The following is a 20,493-nucleotide window of genomic DNA, read 5'->3' on the forward strand; positions in this document are numbered from 1 at the left end:
AGCAGGCAACAAGCAAACAGCTGGGGAATATGACAGCTGTTATCCATAAATAATGTTACATTTTCAGCACCTATATTTATGTGAAATTTTACTGGGTAAAGATGCAAATCAGTATTTCATTACTTAACAACGTGACTGTAGTGTAGGAAGAGCCCTGCCTGTCTCCAGTGTGTGCCACGTGCTGCACAATCAGCCTCAGATCCTCCCAAGCTGCCACATGAAAACCCAAGGTCTGGGCTCTTAAGCAGTGAAGAGCTTCCAGATTTTCAGAAAGGTTTTCTCTCTACTGATGTAAAAGGGCTGAAATTATATTTTTGTTCTTCAGTGTTTACATTGTTGGGCTCCAGACTGATGTGTGGTTGGTGTTTGTTGTTTTGTGTGTTTGCAAAGCCTTCTAAAACCGGGGACACTTTTTACGCTTTAGACAGAATATTTTCTAGTTATTGGGTCTTAATTTTTGTCATTCTTTCTTTCTCCCTCGTACAGAAAGATACAAACTTGGCAACTGTGTTCAAAATATCTGTTAAATACCCAACAGAAAACTCACTCCTGACATAATTCTGTTAACCAAGTGGGAAAAGGGGCTTCTCTGTGCTTCAGAATTGAATCCCTCTGGTCCAGAGTTCAAGTTAAAATAACCACAAGATACAAGATTTAGGATTTGACTATTTAGCTCTTTACAGATCTGTAAAAAATAGCTTAACTGTTGATTATGGATGGTTACTGATTACTGTTATGTTTTTACAGTGAACATTAATACAAAGGTTTAATATTATTCTCTTCCAAGTTTTCTAGCTAACATCTGTTCACTTAAAACAAATTCTCCTGGGCAACTATATGAATTATAATTGATATTTTCCAAAAGTGATCAGACTGGTACAAGTAGTTCAAAGAAAACTTCTGTCACATCAGTTGTCCAAATGGGTATTTTTCACTAGCGTGGGGATAGATGTGGTTTTTACCATCTAAGGAGAATTGACAGTCTTGCTCAGGAGAACAGTCATTTCTTTGTAAAGCTAGATAGTAATTTATGTATTTTAAGTACAAAGACTCCTATTGGTAACTGCTTATGCTAAGGAAAATGTTCACACAGAATATGTGGAGCTTAAAAGCAAACAGATGAATGAAAAATGGTCTTTTTATCATCAGCACACTTGGCATATTGCTTTTAAATAGCTCTAATACAGATAGAAGATACATTAAGAAAGCTATTTAATTCAGGCACTTTGCCAGGAATAGGCAATGATGTAGTTTACAGTTTATTAATACTGAATAGAGTGAAATTATATTCAATGTTAGTATCTGGAGAAAGCATGGCTTACTGAAAGGTCAGACAATTGAAAGGCTGCCCAGATTTTAGAAAATGCAGGAGCTGAGGGTGTGATCTGGAAAACCACAGTAAAAGTATCAGAAGAGAATCAAACTGAAAGGAACCTGATCTGAAACGTTCATCCTCTCTAATTGCTGTATCACATTCCTTGCAATGCAAATTATTATATATGCTGACTCTCTTTAAGCTGAGCAAAGGCTACGTGAGAGGAAGTGAAAGCTGGAAAAAATAATTGCAATTTCAAGCTGAAAATTGGTGTACCTGACCCAAAACTACTTACAGGCAATTTGCCATGCCTTGCTTTAGGAAAAGTGAGGATCCATTTAAAGCAACCAATTCGCAGCAGCAATGACAGAGATTTGCAAAGCTGTACCAAGTTGCCACAGTTACTAGGGAGGAACAAATTGGGTCATTTGTCATTGAAGAGAGTTGTTTTTTTCCTGCTTGTGATATTTCTTTTCCCTGCACCCTGTGTTGTGAAAACCTGTTACCATCCATCCTCAGTCTTCAAATGTGCCCTGGAAAAGCTGGCAGGTTGAGTGGGTCTATCTGGGATACAGAACATTCAGAATAATCTATCACTTCTCCCTTGGTTTTGGTATTTCAGTTTTTTCCCGCCTTAAGTTGTCCTTTGGTGTCCTGGTAGCTAGAAGTGATAAACTCTAGTTAAATAACATCATTTAGTGACAGAGAAGGCTCCCCCATACTGCTTTGTCCCAGAGAATGGAAAGAAAACTCAAAAAAATCCTTCAACTGGAGGGTCTCTGAGGGGATTGGGAAGTACAAGATGATGACACACAACTCAGCGTGTTGCAAGTAATCTCCATCTGGGAAAAAAAGGAATGGTGTGTTAGGAATGTGGAATTGAAATCAACACTAACATTTATAAATACACAGAGTATTAGTAATGCTAACTTTGCCTTTGCCAATACTGTCCATTAAAAGATTTTGGACAAAGACTCAAACTATCCTGCTCTTTTCTGGGTAGGAATCTTTGTAGCCAGTAGATATTCTCATATTGGATATAATTTCTTGAATCAACAATCATGGATTTAAATTCTTGAGATCGCTCTTAGCTTCAACCCACACTGATGCCAAACTCTTCTTGCCTCAGTTATTTTCATACAGAATTTCTAGTGGGAACCTGATGGGAAAATGTCAGGAGTCATTAAGGCTGCAGTGAGTCTGTTCTAGGGAAGAAATGGTATTGCTCTGGGATGTAGGGTCATAGGAGCACTCACTAGGAAGGCTGGGGGGTAGTGTTATTTTTTGATTGTGCATCCCAAAGTAATAGTCTTTAAAAAAAACCAAAACAACTTTTAACAGTCTAAAAGTCTCAGCATCACACAAACATTTATAATTCTATCTGTCCTGTGGATACCTGTATCATCTGAAAACATGGGCAGTCCTTTCTACACACACGAGCCTGTGTTTTTGTCCTTCCTTTAATTTCCCTCACTTAATTTCTGTCTTTTCATGTTCTGATTTTCAGTCTGGGATAATATCAGTGAATTAGAGGCCACATAAAATTACCTATATTTATTTTCAAACGAGAAGAAATGGTGTGATTGTTTCTGATTTCTAGAGCAACACAAAGGATGTGCCTTGATGATAATTAACCTGACTGAGAATGCAAAGCAGCACTCAAATTTTTCCTTCAGCCTTTATGTATAACACAAGTGATCTAGACAGACAAAAATATACAGACATAGTTTATATATCTAGCAGCACCTTGTGGAAGCTCACTGCTCTGAGATCCTCAGGTGTGTCAGAAGAACCGAAGTTGTCATTTCAGGGCAGAGAAGTGGGAAAAGCAGAGTGAACATTTAGAGTGGTGCAAAAGGATATCATGAACTGAACCTGAACAAATGTGAGTAAATATGGCCTTTAATGTGTTTAGCTTTAAGATACTTGGCTAGGGGTTTGTAATCAATGTGCAGTAGGAAGCTGAGAATGTATTGGGTTTCATCATGTGAAACGGCAGGTGTGTTCGGTGAAAAGGAGAATGTTACCAGTCAGCAGGACTGGTTAATAGGAAATAGCTACCAAAAGTGAGGGCTCCTGCCCTGCATGAGAGGAGAGGCCATGTGAAAGAGCAGTAATTGCATATCTGCCAGGAAAAATCCTCACAGCAAGATTAGGAATGCAGTCTGGGAAGGTGTATGTTACTAGGGAACATGGTCTTTCTGCTGCTCACAGCTTCTGTCTCCTGCAGGCAGTGGAATGTGGAGCATGAGGATTTAGATAGAATACACTGATGCATGCAAAGGAAAGCCAGCAATGGGCTGGGAAATTAGAGGCCATCTACAACCCTTTAACTTTATTAATCAGAGATGTCAAGCACTGAGGAAAAAATTGTGTACTTTAGTAATATGGTTGATGGTGACTTCTATAATGATTATAAAACTCTTGGAGTAACGATAAATATGAATAAATGCTATAACAATTTCCTTGTCTCAAAGTGAGTAACTGTGTGATTAGTGGAATTGTGTTTTAAAGTTTAAAAGAAATAAATAACTGTAAGCCAATATAGTGAATAGGAAATAAAAATGCTTCTTTTACAAGGAAAATTAATTTCAGCAGGCCACTAAAAATGACTAATCATGTGAGCCATGCAGTCAAGAGCAAGGTTTTCTTGCTGTGCTGTAGCCTGCAGGTAGTGCAATCTCTGCTCTGAAGGTTGTTACTTGTCATACTAATGCACGGTGTTCAATTCTGCTGCTGTTCTGTTTTTTGGTCTGGCAAGATTGTTACAGCATCTACCACAAGTGTGTGGTTTTTCTACAGATTTTGAATAAAGATTGACAGACCCAAGAATCTAAGCAAATTAAGTCTTGACCTCCTTTATAACTCTTTCACAAATGAGAACCTTATGTGGTATGGCCTTGGACAGACACTTGGCAACTGTACCCTTGAATATTGGCTCTCTACCTTAAGTATTTGTAAATAAGAAGTGCTACTGTTCACTCACACATATATTCCAGGGGCAGTATCCATCTTGCATTTAATGTATTATTGAGCACCAGGATGTTCTGATAATTGCTTTTCCATGGGTCTATATCCTTCAAGTGTGTATTTAAAAAGAGAGATAAGGTGATGGTAGCTCTCTATCCATAACTCGTTTGTTTATGCATCTATTACCCTACGTAGTTCATCTACTGTCACTCATTAAGTAGAGAGCTGATTAGAACAATACAGGTTTCAAATAAAAACCCAACCCCATACCTGCCAGCCCTTATGCCCCATGGACAAATGGAAGGAGGTGGGAGCTGCCCCCTGGTACATCACTGGGATTTCTTCATTTATGGCTCTGATACATTTATACTGCCTGAGGATCTTACCCTCAAGATTTATGCTTTTCACTTCAGCAAGCTGACAAATTGCCCCATCTTCTGTGTTTTAAATTTTAAGTCAGAACAGAATGAACTCAGAAAATAATGAGGAGAAAAGGAGGCCCAAAGACAGGAAAAGATAGTAAGGAGGATTTCCAACAACAAAAACCCAAATATCCTCTATGGTATTTTTTGGCTGGTTGTTTGTATTAACTTAAGAGCGTACAAGAAACAACCCTGACAAGATGGATATCTCAGTGAAAACGTGAAAAGTTTTCCCCATCCTGAAACTTCTCCAGGTTTTTTACTTCTCCAGGGGAATACTGGCATGTTTTCTTGGAGGAGATAATTTTGTACATGCATTTGCACAGGTAGTGCTTAGTGTTTTAACAAGGAGAATACCCCATTTTTTCCTCATAGTTAGGCCCTTTCAGAGAGATTGACACATCTTCTCTTTTCCTAGCCTGGCTACTGTTGCTGATGTGACTTTAGATTTTGAGTATCCTTTGGTTTCTGGTATTCCTTTTCTTAGAGAATGAGGACCATTTGAAGTGCTAATAGAGAAGCAAGCAGCAGGTAGCACAAGCTGTCATTTTGTGCAGTGAAACAGATTCCAGATCAAGGATTCAGCATGTAGAGCAAGCTTGCTGCTGGCCTTTGGGATGAATGTCATTATAGGCAATGTAAAGATACACCCTCAGTATTAATGCTGCCATCCTATCCCTCTGTATTCATCTACTGTTCAGTCTGCAAACACAAACTTTACACCATTGTGTTGGTTATTTTAGTAGAGCACCCTATCATACCCACACTCTACTTTGTAATAGTCTTTTCATAAACTCTGTGAGTGAAACTTTGCATGAAATTCTAGATTTTTCTGAGCACTTCACCTTGCTGGACAACATTCTCAGACCCTGAGTTGTTTTGTGGTGAGGATCCTCCTCGCTGCAAGTAGTGTGGCTGCAAAACAAAATGCTGTATGCCTTGGAGACTGAGGAGGCCTTAGGATTAGATTAATCTCATCCACTTTCAATTCAAGACAAAACTTCATGCCATCTTAAAGTGAGTTTGTTTACAAGGAGAAAAGGGGAGAAGGAGATCTAGTTTATTTTGGTGTGGAGAGCTCTTGTTAAAATTGTTTTTGGAAAGTGCTGGCTGTTATGGAGGGCAAATACAACTTTGAGAATCAAACCTTCAGCTTTGGAATTTGGAAAGGGAGGGCAGCCCAGGATGAGAGAGGAGGTTGTATGAGAATATGATTTTACTGATGTAGCTCTCTAAGGCTATTAAGTAGTTTGCATTTTTGAAAATCAACAATTGCACATAGGGATTTTGGATTATTTCTATTTTTTACATTATTCTAAATCTAGTCTTTAGTTTGGTAGCAATTCGTTTGTGTAATAACAATTTGTATTGATTTTCAGTGAACTTCTTAACTGTGCCACAAAACAGACCAAAGGAAAAGAATAACTTGTATTTCCTTCAACAACAATCATTCACCTCAATGGTCTATTCAGTTTTTCTCATTTCCTCCTCCCCTTTAAGGATGTAATTCCTAGAAGTCAGGCTGTGATACTGGATCTGGTCTTTAAGATTTTGTTATATACAGTGACTACCAAATGATGTCCAGTGTGTAAGAATTATGCTATTGAAGGATAAAACCAAATGAGTAGAAAATATTATGAAACCTATTTGGAGTAAATATAAAAGATATGTAATATGGGTTTGATTTTTTTATTTGAAGCATGTGACTGTAATACTGTATTTGTTCACAACAAAACAAGGTATTATTTTGTTACATTTAATCAGCTGTATTCTGGTTGAATTACAGTTGTGATTTTATCCTCTGCATACAAAATAATTTTCCTGTAAGCAAACCTGATATCAGTGTGGAAGAACAGGAATTATTCAAATTTGGTTGAACCATCAAGGCTGACAAAGTGTCTCACAGAATGAAAGAAGGTGCAGATAAAGCATGTTTCTGAAGTCTGTTTAATGCCAGCACACAGACATCTGAAATGTGAGGATGAACTTATTGTCCAGGCACTTCTGATGAGCTCCTTTTTCATGGTTATTTTGTGTTTAAGGGCTGCAGCATCTGTGCTTCTGTCTGAGTGTGTGATTCTTTCTCAGTGTATTTGCATAAATGTGAGGTTTGTTCCCTGGGACACAAAGGGACCCTGCTTGCAATGAGGAGTGAGGGAAGCACGTTGAAGGAATCTCTCTCCAAGTGTATTAAACACTGAGCATATTCTCCTGCTAAACTGAATTTATCCCACTCAAGCCTGCGGTGCTAATGGGCCACAAACACAGTGCCAGTGAGATCCCTTTTCGACTGAGCAATCCATTCTGTGACTTTCCAAATCACAATGCCAACTAGTCAGACTGTTTGGACGTGGCAAAGAATTTTTTTCCACTAGAAATGGAACCTCTGCTCTGTCTTTTTATGTTTGGAATCCTGAATTAATAATTCTGCTTACTTAGAATTAAGTGTTAGAAATAATCTCACTCACATCTAATGTGAAGAAAGATGAAACCCAGTTTCCTATTGTGCCATTAAACAAATCTTAACTGCTATCCATTCCCTCCAGGCTTAAGTGGATTAAATGAGAAGTGGAATGACTGAAATTGTAGGTAATCATAATTTGAACTTTGTTTCCTTTTCTATTTATTTAAGCACTAATTTTTTCTTTAGCTTTCATCATCTCTGATTTACTTAATTACTGCACCATTAGTATCCATTCTTCTTGGTTTCAAACCCCCTCTCACTAAATTTTTAGTGGTATTTTTTAAGAACACAGTTTCCCATGTCTTTCAGAATTATCAGCTGAAACTGTTGGCAGTAATTAACAGATCAAAAGAGCACAGTGACCTGCGTGCTGCAGTGATATTGTACATTCTGTGGCAATTGTTGCTGATACTCAGGATGTTTATTAATTTCCAGGGCGACTTGTCCTTTCCCAGCCACCACATTTCCTTACTGAAGACTGTGTGACCAAAAAGCACATAATGTGAGAGACATGGCCCCTAACCTGGTTTGGATTATCCTTAAAGAAACATTCTTCTTCCCAAATGCCATTTCTTTCCTGTGCTGTTCTGGAGGGCTTCTCCCTTTCTCCCCAAGCTGGATCTGTTCTAGGAGAAGCTTTTTTGCATTTTATTTATGAAGGAAAGAGGTTAAAGTGCTTCTATTTGTCCTCTGACCCAATAAGACTTACACCAGAAAAATACTGGCTGTTGTAGGAAGCCAAGAATTGTCTTTTCCAATGGATGTTCTGAAGAGAAGCAAACCTAAACTATGGAAAAATGAAATGGCAATTAACAATATCTGTCTGTATCCAATAGGAACTACTCACTGAACTGATTTTCAACCAGCCAGACCCCCCCTGATGCTCTGCATGGTGTGGGGGCAGCTCTCCTTGTTGCAGAGTAGGTTATGAGTTAGGCTTGGATACGCTTTTATCCTGGTCACAATTCTACCCCAAAGATGAGAATGGAGGTTTTACATAACTTTGGCACTGGCTATTTATTTTTCACAGAAAAGGAACACAGGAAAGGATTCTGGGCCTATGTTTTAGGTTTAAGTCAAGAAGAAAATAAGCTATGGAATAGATAAATTTTGAACTGAGGCAAATAATGTCAGTTTTAGAAGGGTGACATTCTAGAAAAGGCCACGTTTCAGCTCCTGCCAACAAATGCAGTTCCAGCTGCAGAAAGGTAGCAAGTAAATAATGGGGCAATGTGCCTTTAGGTACTGCATTTTCATGGGCCTTAACCACTCTGAAATCACCTTGGTGCTGTTGACTTGGACAGGTGGCATAAGAAATGTGTAAGATAACGTTGCTTCTGATCACATTTACTGTGATGAGAGTGAGGTTCCCAATCAAAATAACGACAAATGAAAAGGCAGCAGGAACTGACAGCACATTACATAGAGACCAAGACAAACTGAGTCCAGGTGCCTTAGCCTTGTGACTGCAGCTGTGACAAAGGAGAAATGGCATTACATGGTTCATCCTCTGTTTCACTGGCTGCAATGAACAGGAGATAATGCTAGTTTAACCCATTGTTTCTTCCTATTCCAAAGTATTCCTAGTGGTTCTCTTCAGCTGTCCTTCTCCACAGGGGCCAGTGTCACTCCTCTCCTGTGCTGGGAGAGCCCCTGGAAGTGTCCACACTTTCTTATGGAGGAGTTTGTATTTAATGCTTTGCTAACACAGTACAGCTGGCAGATTTATTAGCAAACAGTTATTTTGCTGGCAAACAGAACAGTGGGCCACCTTAATTCACTGAATGTGTCAAGAATTCCAATTCAATGAGAGCTCTTTCTCCTGACACGTATTCTGACTACATGGTTCCCATAAGTGGCTTCCTACATCCTGCACATTACAGTATGGTGCAAAGGCAGGTATTCTCCTGTTTCTTTTAAACACTGACTCACACCTTTAATTTAGAAGTATTTTAAAGGAAAGCTCACAAACAGATGAACTACTGTACTGTAGTCTAATTATTATTTTAAAGAAAAATTGTTTTGTGAGCAGAACCTGGTTTTAAAAATCATGCTTTCCATGATTTTTACCTTATATTCCCTAATATCATCTTACTGCCAGTTACAACCAGTTTCCTCTGGTTCTCTCATTATTCCTGGACAATCTCCCTCTTGCAGGAAGCCTATCTCCCTGCAGCATCCCCAGTTCATTTGGCTGGACAAATTGCTGTGGCTCGTTCAGAGCACATGTGTGCTGATTTGCTGGCTCTTATCTCTGAGAATGGGAAAAGATCTTTCCCTTAGCTGAGGCAATAATTTGGATCCCCTTTCAACAGTCAGCTGTTTTCATTATATTTGCAGTGGTTTCACACCTCTGAAAGCTATGCCTTTTTAAAAGTGACCAGGAAGTTCAAGGGTTATTAAGGGAGACAGCCATATGGAGAGACTGCACAGATTTCCCCTTGTCAGGAAACTGGAGAAAATAAAATTGCTATAAATGAATTTTGGGGCAGGGAAGAATAGGTAATGCTAATCTAAAGAAGTTTTTTGTTGTTGTTTTTTTGAAAATCAAAACTTTCAGAATTGCATGTGGATTTATAATTCTTGTAGTTATTCACTGGTGAAGATAAATGTAGAGTCTTTGAAAGAACTGTCAGAACTAATTTGAGTGAATTTTTTCACTTTGTATTTCTGAACATTAAGTAGTGGCTTTTTGATATCCATATGAACATGCATATTGTACTTGCCACTGGTATAGGGGAAAAATTTAAAAAAAAATCCTAAAAAATTGTGAATATCACTTTTAGGGAAAGAATTAAAATGACATCATCTGACTGAGTCCCTCCCAACTAATGCTTTGGCCACTACAACCTGGGGGACAGCAGGTCAGAGACAGAGACAAGTCAGGACAGAGAAGAAAGAGCAGTCCTTCCTTAAGGACTACAGGCACTGGAAGATAGGGAATATTATTTTTCCACCAGTGAATTCATCAGAGAACCAATGGGCTTTATCCTAACAGGATGCTGTCCTCTGGTGTGTTTCACAGAGACCACATCAGTGCAAAGCCCTTGCCCTGATTGCTGTTGCTTGTTAGTTGTTTCTAGGATGTTCCTTGGCATTTTCTTTCTATCTGCTGATGTCTCCAAGCTGTATTTTCCTAAACTTTTATATGCATAAGCCCTAATTTATTTTCTTTGTGTTGATAATTTTTAGTTTTCTCTTGTATATGTTTTCTTATTGGTTTTCCTTCCTGTCCATATCAGTGAGGTCGAGGGAACGTATTTACAATAATTTGCTTATTAACTTATGTCACTTCAGAAATAAAACACATCCTGTATAGGGGTTTTGGCAACATAAAAGTATTGGTGTAGTACAATGTCTTAAAAAATGTACCAATACATTTTATATTCTCAATTGTCTATCTGGAATAGAAATATTAATTTCAGGGGAAAAGACAATATTTCAGTGCTGAGAAATAGGAAACCTTAACCTTTATGACTTTCTGAAAAACAAAGCAGAGTGATTCACAATACCAAAGATTAAGGCAGGAAACAGACACTGGTGCTATTTAATCTTCTTCCAGAGCAGTTGTTGGATGTAATTTCCAATAGGGACTGATGGGTGAACCCGTAGAAGAAGAGCATGACTCAAAATAAATGCTTCCAACCAGATAAAACAACTGGCAATGCCCCACAATCCCATTAGATCCAGAGATAGCACTCAAAATCCTTTCAAGAAAAAATGTCTATTGCCAGAAAATATTATCAAATGGAATGGATCCCCTTTATTACATGGAAAAAATGAAGTAACCTTCTGAATATACTGTATAAAAAAAAAAAAAAAAAAAAGGCTGAAATTCATAGAGTGAAAAATTATGAGCTTGTGTTTTTATAAGATTTGAAAGGTCAGGAGGGTAAGCAGATGGCTAGCTGTAGAATTTATTATGCTTTTAGCAATTGTTTTGATGTTCCAGGTGAAACCTTGTAAGCTTATTAGGCTGTAAAATTCTATGACCCTGCATTAAAGTGAGGATTATGCTCATAATATGCATGTGATTTTAGTGATCAATCTATCACACATTTATTATCTGCCAAAAACTCACAGGATTCAGTGTGATTAATATATTGAACTGCAATTTTTACTATTCTGCAACAATGCATCCCTTTTTTGTCTATTTTGCAATTGTTTTCTTTATGAAAATAATACAGTCAAGCTTACAATAATTAAATGATACTCTGGTAGTGCTGACTGACTTTCCAGCAACCTTTCAGTGCTCAAAAATGCCCTGGTTTTACAAGGCATGTAAAAAGTTACGTTCAGTGATGGTTATTACTCAGATTTTCTCAGGTACACCAAGCTCTGCTTAGCAGTATTAATAATTAAATAATGATAAAAATTTCCTGCTTTCCTATCTGAGTTTAAAAGTGTAAATGCCTTGTTTCTGCCTGGAAGAAAATGTTAAACTTTTTTTTTCAAAGACAGCTGCTGTGGTTGAATTTCCCATGATAATAAAGACAGGGTATTGAAAAATTATCAGAGGCTTCCAACTAATGCAGCTCACTGTTGGGTTTGGCTCCTGTCTGGAGAATAGTCACCAAGAACAGCAGGTGGGACAAACAAGGAGGTCATCAATATTTTCTTAAACCTGGGAAAGAAAATACTGTTTCAGGATTTCCCGACTCGTGAAAGAAAAGGCAAGAGCTGCATTTTTACCTCACTTGAAAAGACTTGCAAGTTTCACATACCAGTAGGTCATCTTACAAGTTTGTGTATGTGGTGATGCCCATCTGCAAGTCTGTGGAGAAGTCTTATTGCCCTGTTCATGAATTCAGCCAACAGATGGATTAATTCCCTTTTTTGCATAGATTATCTCTAATTTTCTGTTAGTCTTTAACTTTGTTTGTTGTGGGTTTGGGCACTGATTGCTGAGCTGAGTTTTTGGTTGTGCTGGTGTTGTCCTGGTACGACCCCTTTACGTTTTAATGCACAGCCACTACTCAAGAAGCCTTTGGACAATGTTCTCAGGCCCATGATGTGATTCTTGGGTCTGTCCTGTGCAGGGCCAGGAACTGGATGCTGATGATCCTTATTGGTCCCTTCCAATTCCGCATTTTCTGTTATTCTATTCTTTGATAGTGATTTGAAGTTTGTTGCCTAAGGTGAGTTATCAATAATTAGATTTCTGCTCAAATTTCATTGTTTCTGTCTGTATGGTTTCAAATCAGAGAGACCCCGAGCACTGAACCTAAAGGGTTGCTATTTAAATAATTCCACCCTGTCACAATCTTCCACAGGCAGAATATCCCTGTCCTCTCCTGAGCACCTTTGTGTTCACTGGAGTTGGTGCATAGTTTCTGCACAAAAATGAGCAGTTAACTAAATGCTAATTAAAAGCAGCATGTCAGTTTATTGTGCTCAGTAGGAGCAGTCACAAAAGAACATGAACCTGAATTAATTTTTTATCCCTTTTTTTTTTCCCTTAAACCCCAGGAGGCTTGATGGGAAAAGCCTATTAAGATAACTCAAATGAAAATTTGAGATGGGCCTAAGAAGCTTCCAACCCTGTGAAATACTTCCCTAGAGCCTCCACATACCCACACAGTCGCTCCTCTGCCTGTCAGATCAATATGCTACAACTTCTGAAACTCAAAAGCTGTCTCAGGCTCCCATCAGTCCTGATGCCACCAGCCAGCTCCAGGCATGGTCCAGTGAGGTTTGTTGATGCTACTGAGACCTGAAGGCACTTGGCAGCTCACAGAGGTGATCCATATCCATCCTGATTAACCCCTACAGGCCTGATCCAAAGTCTGTTGCATTCAATAAGGGTTTACATTTCGCTTTAATAAGCTTTAGGTTGAGCTTTAAGATACGGGAGAGAAGCAGATAATGAGGGCAAGATGAAAGGTCGATGAGGTAGAGGAGTGTGAGAAGAACTAAAATATTAGGAGACGTTCATCTCGCACACACACCCACCAAATTCAGGTGGTTTGTCTTGGGCTGCCTTGTAATGCCTTGGGTGCCAGGCTCCACAATAAAGGCAAAGAAAAATATGATCATTGTTGACGGCATTCAAAAATGAATCTATGAACCACAGACAGACTTTCACTGGTTTGTTGAAGCCATACCCATTTGCTGCAGCAGAAAATGAGAATTTACATAATCATAGATGCATTTTTTAATACTTTCAGCAGCAGAGAAGAGAAAGGATTTTCCTGTGCTTTTAAGAAGAGATGGTTCTTCTACATGTTTAGTAAATGTTAAATGTTTGCTGCTTCCTCTGTTTCAGTGAAGCATTCTATATCCAAATGCTTTCTTGAGGTAAAGTTTGTTAGCCCCTGGTAACTGAGCTGTGCACATTTGAGCTGATCGACCATGCTGTTGTACATGACTTTCGTGAAGCATTCCACTCTGTATGTCTCCCATTGCTCTCTTGATTTGTGCCCTTCCTTGGTTGTTCAGGTTGTGTGGCCTTATTAAGGTCTGATGACCACCTTCAAAATCAGCAGAAAATTCACCTTATGCTGGGATCCAGCATACTGTCAGTGAGAAAATTTTTCATCGGCCTTCTCTTAGCTCCTTTAGCCCTTCCTGTCATGGTGGTATCAGCATGATGGCATAAAAGAGCCCTTAAAGGAAATATTGGAGCACATACTGATGCACTGGAATACATACTGGTAATATCAGTAATCGGATACCGTAATACTTCATATAAGCAGTAATAACTTTACTATAAAGTCTTTAAGCAACCAAATATTGTTAAGAGAAGTATTTACCATAGAGCTCAATCTCATTACATTTTATTGTAAATGTGTGGTTTGTTTCTCTGTCCCTCTAGTCCTCCAAAGAGTATAAGGCAGAAAGCAAAAGCTTAAACTCAGTTTTGGCTCAAGCCAGACTCATAACATGCCAGATTCATAACATCTCTAAGAGAGCTTTAAGCTGAGGTAGTCTGCAAGGCTGAAAAGCTCAGTTTCACCACAACACAAGGGGATTCCAGGCATTTTCCACATCTTTGTAGTAAAATTACAGAAGTGGTGCCAGGATGTGTCAGAGTAGAAGAGGAGGGCTGACAAGACTGGAAGTCAGTCGAAAATATGCAAGCATAATGCATTGCCACACATCCTTTGCCATACAACCATTACATCATGCTGTAGCAGTCTTTTGTCAGATCATTTGGCACTCTCTCTCTTTCCATTATTCTTTCTTCCAGCTCTTCATTTCATCTGGTTGAGAAGAAAAAATCAGACCTTAATGAGAGGCCAAGCTGTCTTTGAGTTTACCAGCTTCAACAAGAATGTGTAGTCTTTTGATAATCTAATTTATGTAAGGCTAACAGATTTTAATTGTTCCAGTTATTTTCTTATAAAGCCTGAGAAAAGTTACCAGGTTTTCATGCTTTACTCAAAGCTCATAAGAAGCATAAAGATGCCCACCACCACCAACTAATGAAACTACTCCCTTAGCTCCAAATTCATCCTTCCAGCTTCAGTGACTTTGTGAATGGGATTATCTTCTAAAAGCTTCTGAACCAGTTTCCTTCTTTAGCATTCCAAATACCCTCATTTTGCTGGTGCAAGTGAAATTAACTTTCCCATGACACTCCCATGTCCTTTTCATCCAACTTCTACCTGATCCCTTCTCCTGCAAAATACTTTAATATACTAAGAATGCAGTGGTTACACTCAATTAAACCACTGGCTTGGTTCATCTCTCAATATCTTAGCCTGTGTGTAAGCTGTTACTGAATGCATAAAATACTATTCATTGAATTATTACTGGTCATCTGTGGCGTTTTAATGCATTAAAGGATCTTTTCAGCTTCAAGAGCAGTTCTTGTAGCAGGTTGAAAAAAAATCAATGGGCTCTTTCCCATCAGATAGCACAAATCCCTTCCTGATAAATGCAGTTTCTCACAGAATGCCAACAATCTGTAATTATTCAGGGCCACGCAAGCAGAAATGAGCTTAGCCACAAGTCTATGACAGAGGTTTGAAAAGACATGTCACGAACTTTTGCTCTGAAATTGTAAATCTCTTTGAACTGTAGGAGATTCCCCACCACCTATCACTTCTTATTTCTTTTTTGTTAGATGATCCTGACAAGTAGAGAAGCACAGGCCTGACTTTATAGCCACCACCATGCCAAGCCCTCCGGGAGATCCCATTATTGAGGGAGTTAATCTTCTACCCACACTAAAACCCCTTTCTAATTGATCCCTTTAAAATATATGCTAGACAATCGCCAATACAACTCTTCAAAAGGTCAACACATATGAGTTTTAGGAAGTAAGCTCAAAAAAAGGTATCCATAAGGCCTATATAACATCTGTATATTCACTGAGCACACCAGATCACATTCCCTATTGCTGCCAGAAAGTCTTTTCTACCATTGTATACTAGCTCCCTCTTTTCCACCCAACTGCTTTTATCTCCAAAACTCTCCAGGCATCTCAATGCATATTCCAGATCCCCGGTGGGACAGGAACTGACAGCTGGAAATGTCTGAAGTGGTTTCAGCTTGGGAAATGAAGTGTGAAAACATGAAGCAAGCTCATGTTGTTGTTCTCGTGAATTGATTTTCTGTGTTTGATATGAAGAATATTAGCAACCCACCAGTTATTTTTGTAGTGTGTTTTCTATTACAGAGTATTAAGTGGCTAAAAATTACAAATGCTGTTAACTGGTGGAATAATCTCATGAGATCTAAAATATTGTTAATTCTTAATAGAATTCTTAATTCTTAGTAGGAGCATATATAGTCACGTCAATATCTCACATTGTGGCACTTGTTAACAGTTCATTTTCACTCCCCATTTGGAGTGTGTGTAGCTTGCTTATTAGACAAAATCTGGAAGATTCCTCATACTCTAGAAGTAGTCTTTAGTGGACCCTAAATATGGGCTGGCCAAGTGCAGATTAGATAAGATATCTCAGCCTTAAGTCCTTGACACCTTTGACAGTATGACTCAAATCTTAGTACCAGAAGTGTGTTCGGATTGTGTGTGTGAAGGAAAACCTTCTCTAGAGACTTTGTCCTTATAAGAAAGGCACACCTAAATTGAACTAATAAACAGCCCTCCAAATTATTATGGTTTCTCACTATGCACAGTTGTAGCAGCATATACTAATTTTAAGCTGTTCTGTTTTAGAATTAGCTGAAAATAAACTTATCTGTCTGTGCACTAACATGATTCTGTCATAAAACCTGATCTGTCCCTTAAACTTCATTATATAATCCTTATGTTGTAAATTAATATCTTGAGAAAGGAGGAGATCACACTTCCTTTTCAAGTAGGTCTGTTTAGCTCTGTCAGGTCTTCATAAACAGCTACAAAGTTTTCATTTGTCTTGATGACTTCACTGAAGGCTCTCTAAAGGATAAAGAAAAATTGGAATTTTTTGGATTCTCAAGGAATAAACGAGATTTTTTTTAAAAAAAGTTACTGTCTTGGGATCAGTTTATTCAACTTTTTTAGAAGTTGAATATCTATCTTAATGCTTTATCAAACATTATAATAACTAGTTCCAATATTAGCCTTAATATAGAGTTTATTCTTCTGGAACTTTCTTGGAACTTATTTGACCCAAGGTACAGTAACTGTACTAGACTTTAACCCCACAGGCTTTTGCCAAGCCATATGTTAGTCCTTGAGCATCGTGTGTATTCTTTTGTAAAGCAATCTGGTTTAGATATATTGTCAACATTTATATAAAAGTGTTAGTGGAGATAAGGGACATTATTGATGATAAAGTGGGTTTTTTTATATTGTTCAATAAAATTACTTGAGGCCACCCTTGAAAATATGCACCTTAGAGCCTCCTGACAAAAAGGGCCATGATGACAAAACAGGAAAAAAGATCAAAGTATCATCCAAGATTAGAAAATTTATATTAAAATTAGTAACAGTTCTCCTCAAGTAAAGCACGTAATGGCACATCTGGAGAGTGCAAAGGGGTTTCAGAGACTGTCTAATCATATCTTGAATGGTCTGATTGATGCTACTTGCAGACACGATGTCGAGGGCTATGAAAGAAGTAATTGCAGAGTTTCTATTTGTCACAATATTCCTTGATGGGATTTCTGATGTTGGTAATTTGTCACAGTGGTTCATTGTCTTGCTGGATGTCAAACAAAATGGAGATGCCAGAGAGCCAATGATTCACTTTCAGAGTGTCAGCATCAGGACTGTGGGAACAGATCTGTGATGAAAATTGGGGTGACTGGGAAAGGGCAGCATGCGGCGGGGTTCTGGCTGCAGGGAGCGGAACTGGGTGGCTCAGGAGAGAATCAGAGGGTGCTGGCTTTTATTTGTAACCACAATGCCCCTCTTCAGACTCCTATTATCCTCTGGGGTCTCGCCTCAAAAGTGCTTGAGGATGATGATCTTTCCAGCTAAACATCACATATTATGAATCTACTCGATATTTGCTAAGTGGCATGTCTGTTTGAGGGTGTGATTTACAGTCTTGTCATGGTGTTTTTCCCTCAGCTTACAAACTGTGAGGAAAGGTGTTTGAGACTGTATCACCAAAAAAAAAGAGCTTTTTCAGACTGGTGCCTTCCTACGATGGAGTAAAACTAATATAATCTCTGGTAGCTGTAGAGGGGACTGACCTTAGTGGTGGGGACTGACCTTAGTGGTGGGGACCTTCAGGGTGCCCAGGGCCAGGTCTTGTCTCTGCCACCAAACCCCCTTACAATTTGTCTTGTTCTACCTGATCTTTCCCTCTGCTTTGCCCAGTGAGAGATATAGTGGGGATAATAATATTTTCTTCCGGTCTTTGTATATTTTACTTTTGTTAAAAACTCTTTAAGCCATACACAAGTTCTTACTGCACAGATATGAATTACCTGTTATAGACAGAGCTTAACCTTGATGGGAGGGATTTTAACCTTCGTGGAGGTAAAGATTAATTTATAAAAGTAATAATAAATTATATTTCTTTCTTTGGGTGATGTTCTGTATGGATTTAACACAAGGTAAAAATACAGAGGAGAATCTATGAACAGAACTGGAAGCAAAATCCTGGCATTTCTCAGAAACTGTTGTTAGGTCTATTTTATTGTTGTTCTTGAACAGATCATGCATAAATAAATGATAGGAAGCGCCAGTGATCTGCTCTGGAGAAAGACAACTATGCCTCCTGTCGTATCAGAGCATGGAAAAACAAGCTAGAGATTAGGCATGTCATTGATGGCAAGTTCCAGGCATAAGCTGCTGTAATCACTCTAGGAAAAAACAAACCAACACAAATGGACATAACAGAGAAAGCTGGCTGTCAAGACACATCTCAGTAAAGTGCCTATGCAGGCTCAGGGAGTGTAAATAAATAGGCAGAAAGGAAAATAATGCAATGGTAAAAATAAACACGGTACAAAAAATTCATGTTATCAGTTGAACAGCATTTTGGCCCCCTGCTGGAATACTTGGAGGCTGCTAAAATTCGGCCAGTGAGTGAGCTATTTGTCAAATAGAATGGACCACAAGAGCAAAGGTGTGTTTAAATCTCTATTTTGAACTGATTCCGTTGTTTATGACCATTAAAATTTAAATACAGGAAGACTGAGAATTCTGAGGACTGAGGAAGACTGAGGACTGAATATATATATATATATAAATATAAAAACATACATTCTTTTATTCTTGGTGATACCTATTTATATTCTCAGGTTGCACATTAGTCTCTAAGGAGACTTTATAGCCCAGGTGATGTGGCTTGATGACTGAGGAATGGCACCTGGTCTGCCTTCACAGCCACCACTGCTGCAGAAGGGCTGAGACAGGAGCTCAGAGGGGGCTCCCAGCTTGATCCATAGGGTGCATCTGCAGGTGGTTTGTCTGAGAAGCACGTTGCTATGTCAGGTAAAATAGAGTATGTGCCTACAGTTCACAGGCAAGAAGAGGGCACTGCAGGAAGATGTGGTATAAGACAAATAGCTAAACTGATTTCTCAGGAGGGCTGAGACCCCTCTGGCTCCCAGCCATGTGGACCAGGGCCTCCACTCCTCCTCCCTCAGGGATGCTCTGCCTGCAGCCTTTCTGAAGCTCATGTGTGAATGTTTAATAAAAATACCAGGGGACATGTAGAGGTAGACAGATGTGGAGAAGAGAAAGTTGAAGGGAAGATTGATAAGTTGTGAAAAAGACAATAAGGATTTTGAGAGAAGCTTCTGAAATAAGAAATGAGAAGAAAAAGGAGAGCAAAGCAAGCTAAACAACACTGCAGAGACAAAATAAAAAGTTAAGAATGTGGTAAAGCTAGAGAAAAGCAAGAGATGCATAGACAGGAGGAAATTTGTGACTCAGGAGTGGGCTATGCTCTGTTACAGGCACGTAAAGGTGAGAGCAGATGCATGGGGGGAAAATACCAAGATGACAAGAGTGAATAGGACATGCTGAGCAACGGTGTTCCAACTACCCAGCAACTTCATTACTTCATCTCTAAAGGTGTTTTATAGGGTAAATAGTTTCTGTCAAATCCATTTTTGGCTGAATTTGATTAGATTTTAGAATGTCCAGAAATATAAATGGCTGAATGCATCAGAAAAGTGAGGGTGACAGTTTAAAAACATTACGGAGTACTTCTTTCTGTTGTTCGTACAGCTTACAGTACTAATTTCTGAAAAAGGCACATTTCAGTTATTCATTAGAAAGCTGAATACTGATATTATGTGCTCATTCTACTGTTTTCTATTTCAGGAAGCATGGCCAGACTTTTCCATTGGGTAGACGTATATATGAGGTCAATGCTCTTTTTGTAAGAGCTCTGTGTAGAACCTTCTCTAGAGACTTTCTCCTTGTAAGAAAGGCACAGGCCCTGCAATACCTTGCATGTTCCCCATGGACCTGTGGCACTCACTGGGGTTAGTTCATGCTCACTTAATTCAAAACAAACTTAAATGTCTTAAAAGGAATTTCACTGACAAAGTCAATGCTTATAATTTTTTGTCAAATTGCTTATTTATTTTTAAATCTGAGTCTTTAAGGAGATGTTAAATACTTGCATACAACAGCAAATACCAGTTCTGAGCTTGCCTCCTCTCTCAGAGATAATTAACTCAGGAAGAAAGGTGAAATCTTTTGTGTGTGTGTTCATGGTGCAGCTCCTCATTATTCCAGACTCTCCACATATCCTGAATTATGTCAGACATCTTTGTCCAAATGCATTTTTTGAGTTTCATAACAGGCAGATAGAAGTAGTTAATGATGTCACTATAATGGATCATTATTTTTTAGTGCTAAACTCCCAGTAATTTTACATTTTCTGTCTTTCACACCTGTAATCTGTAAGAAAAAAAAAAAGGGTTTGGACTTAACGTAGAGGGTGAGGGAAGATTTTATG

At 38.6% G+C, this 20,493-nt stretch overlaps 1 long non-coding RNA gene across 9 annotated transcripts in view; it reads left to right on the forward strand.

Moving 5' to 3' along the window:
• Window positions 1–20,493, forward strand: part of LOC138113569 (uncharacterized) — a 212,736-nt gene that overhangs the window by 40,794 nt on the left and 151,449 nt on the right. Inside the window, exon 1 of one of the 9 annotated variants that reach the window (XR_011152247.1) lies at window positions 19,502–19,610. The exons of the other annotated variants lie outside the window; for them this stretch is intronic. This is a non-coding gene — a long non-coding RNA (uncharacterized lncRNA). Of the gene's footprint in view, window positions 1–19,501; window positions 19,611–20,493 lie in introns of those variants that run through there. 9 annotated transcript variants of the gene reach the window in all.

The sequence above is a fragment of the Aphelocoma coerulescens genome, chromosome 7 (genome assembly GCF_041296385.1).
Source record: "Aphelocoma coerulescens isolate FSJ_1873_10779 chromosome 7, UR_Acoe_1.0, whole genome shotgun sequence".
In the NCBI taxonomy this organism is placed as follows: domain Eukaryota; kingdom Metazoa; phylum Chordata; class Aves; order Passeriformes; family Corvidae; genus Aphelocoma; species Aphelocoma coerulescens.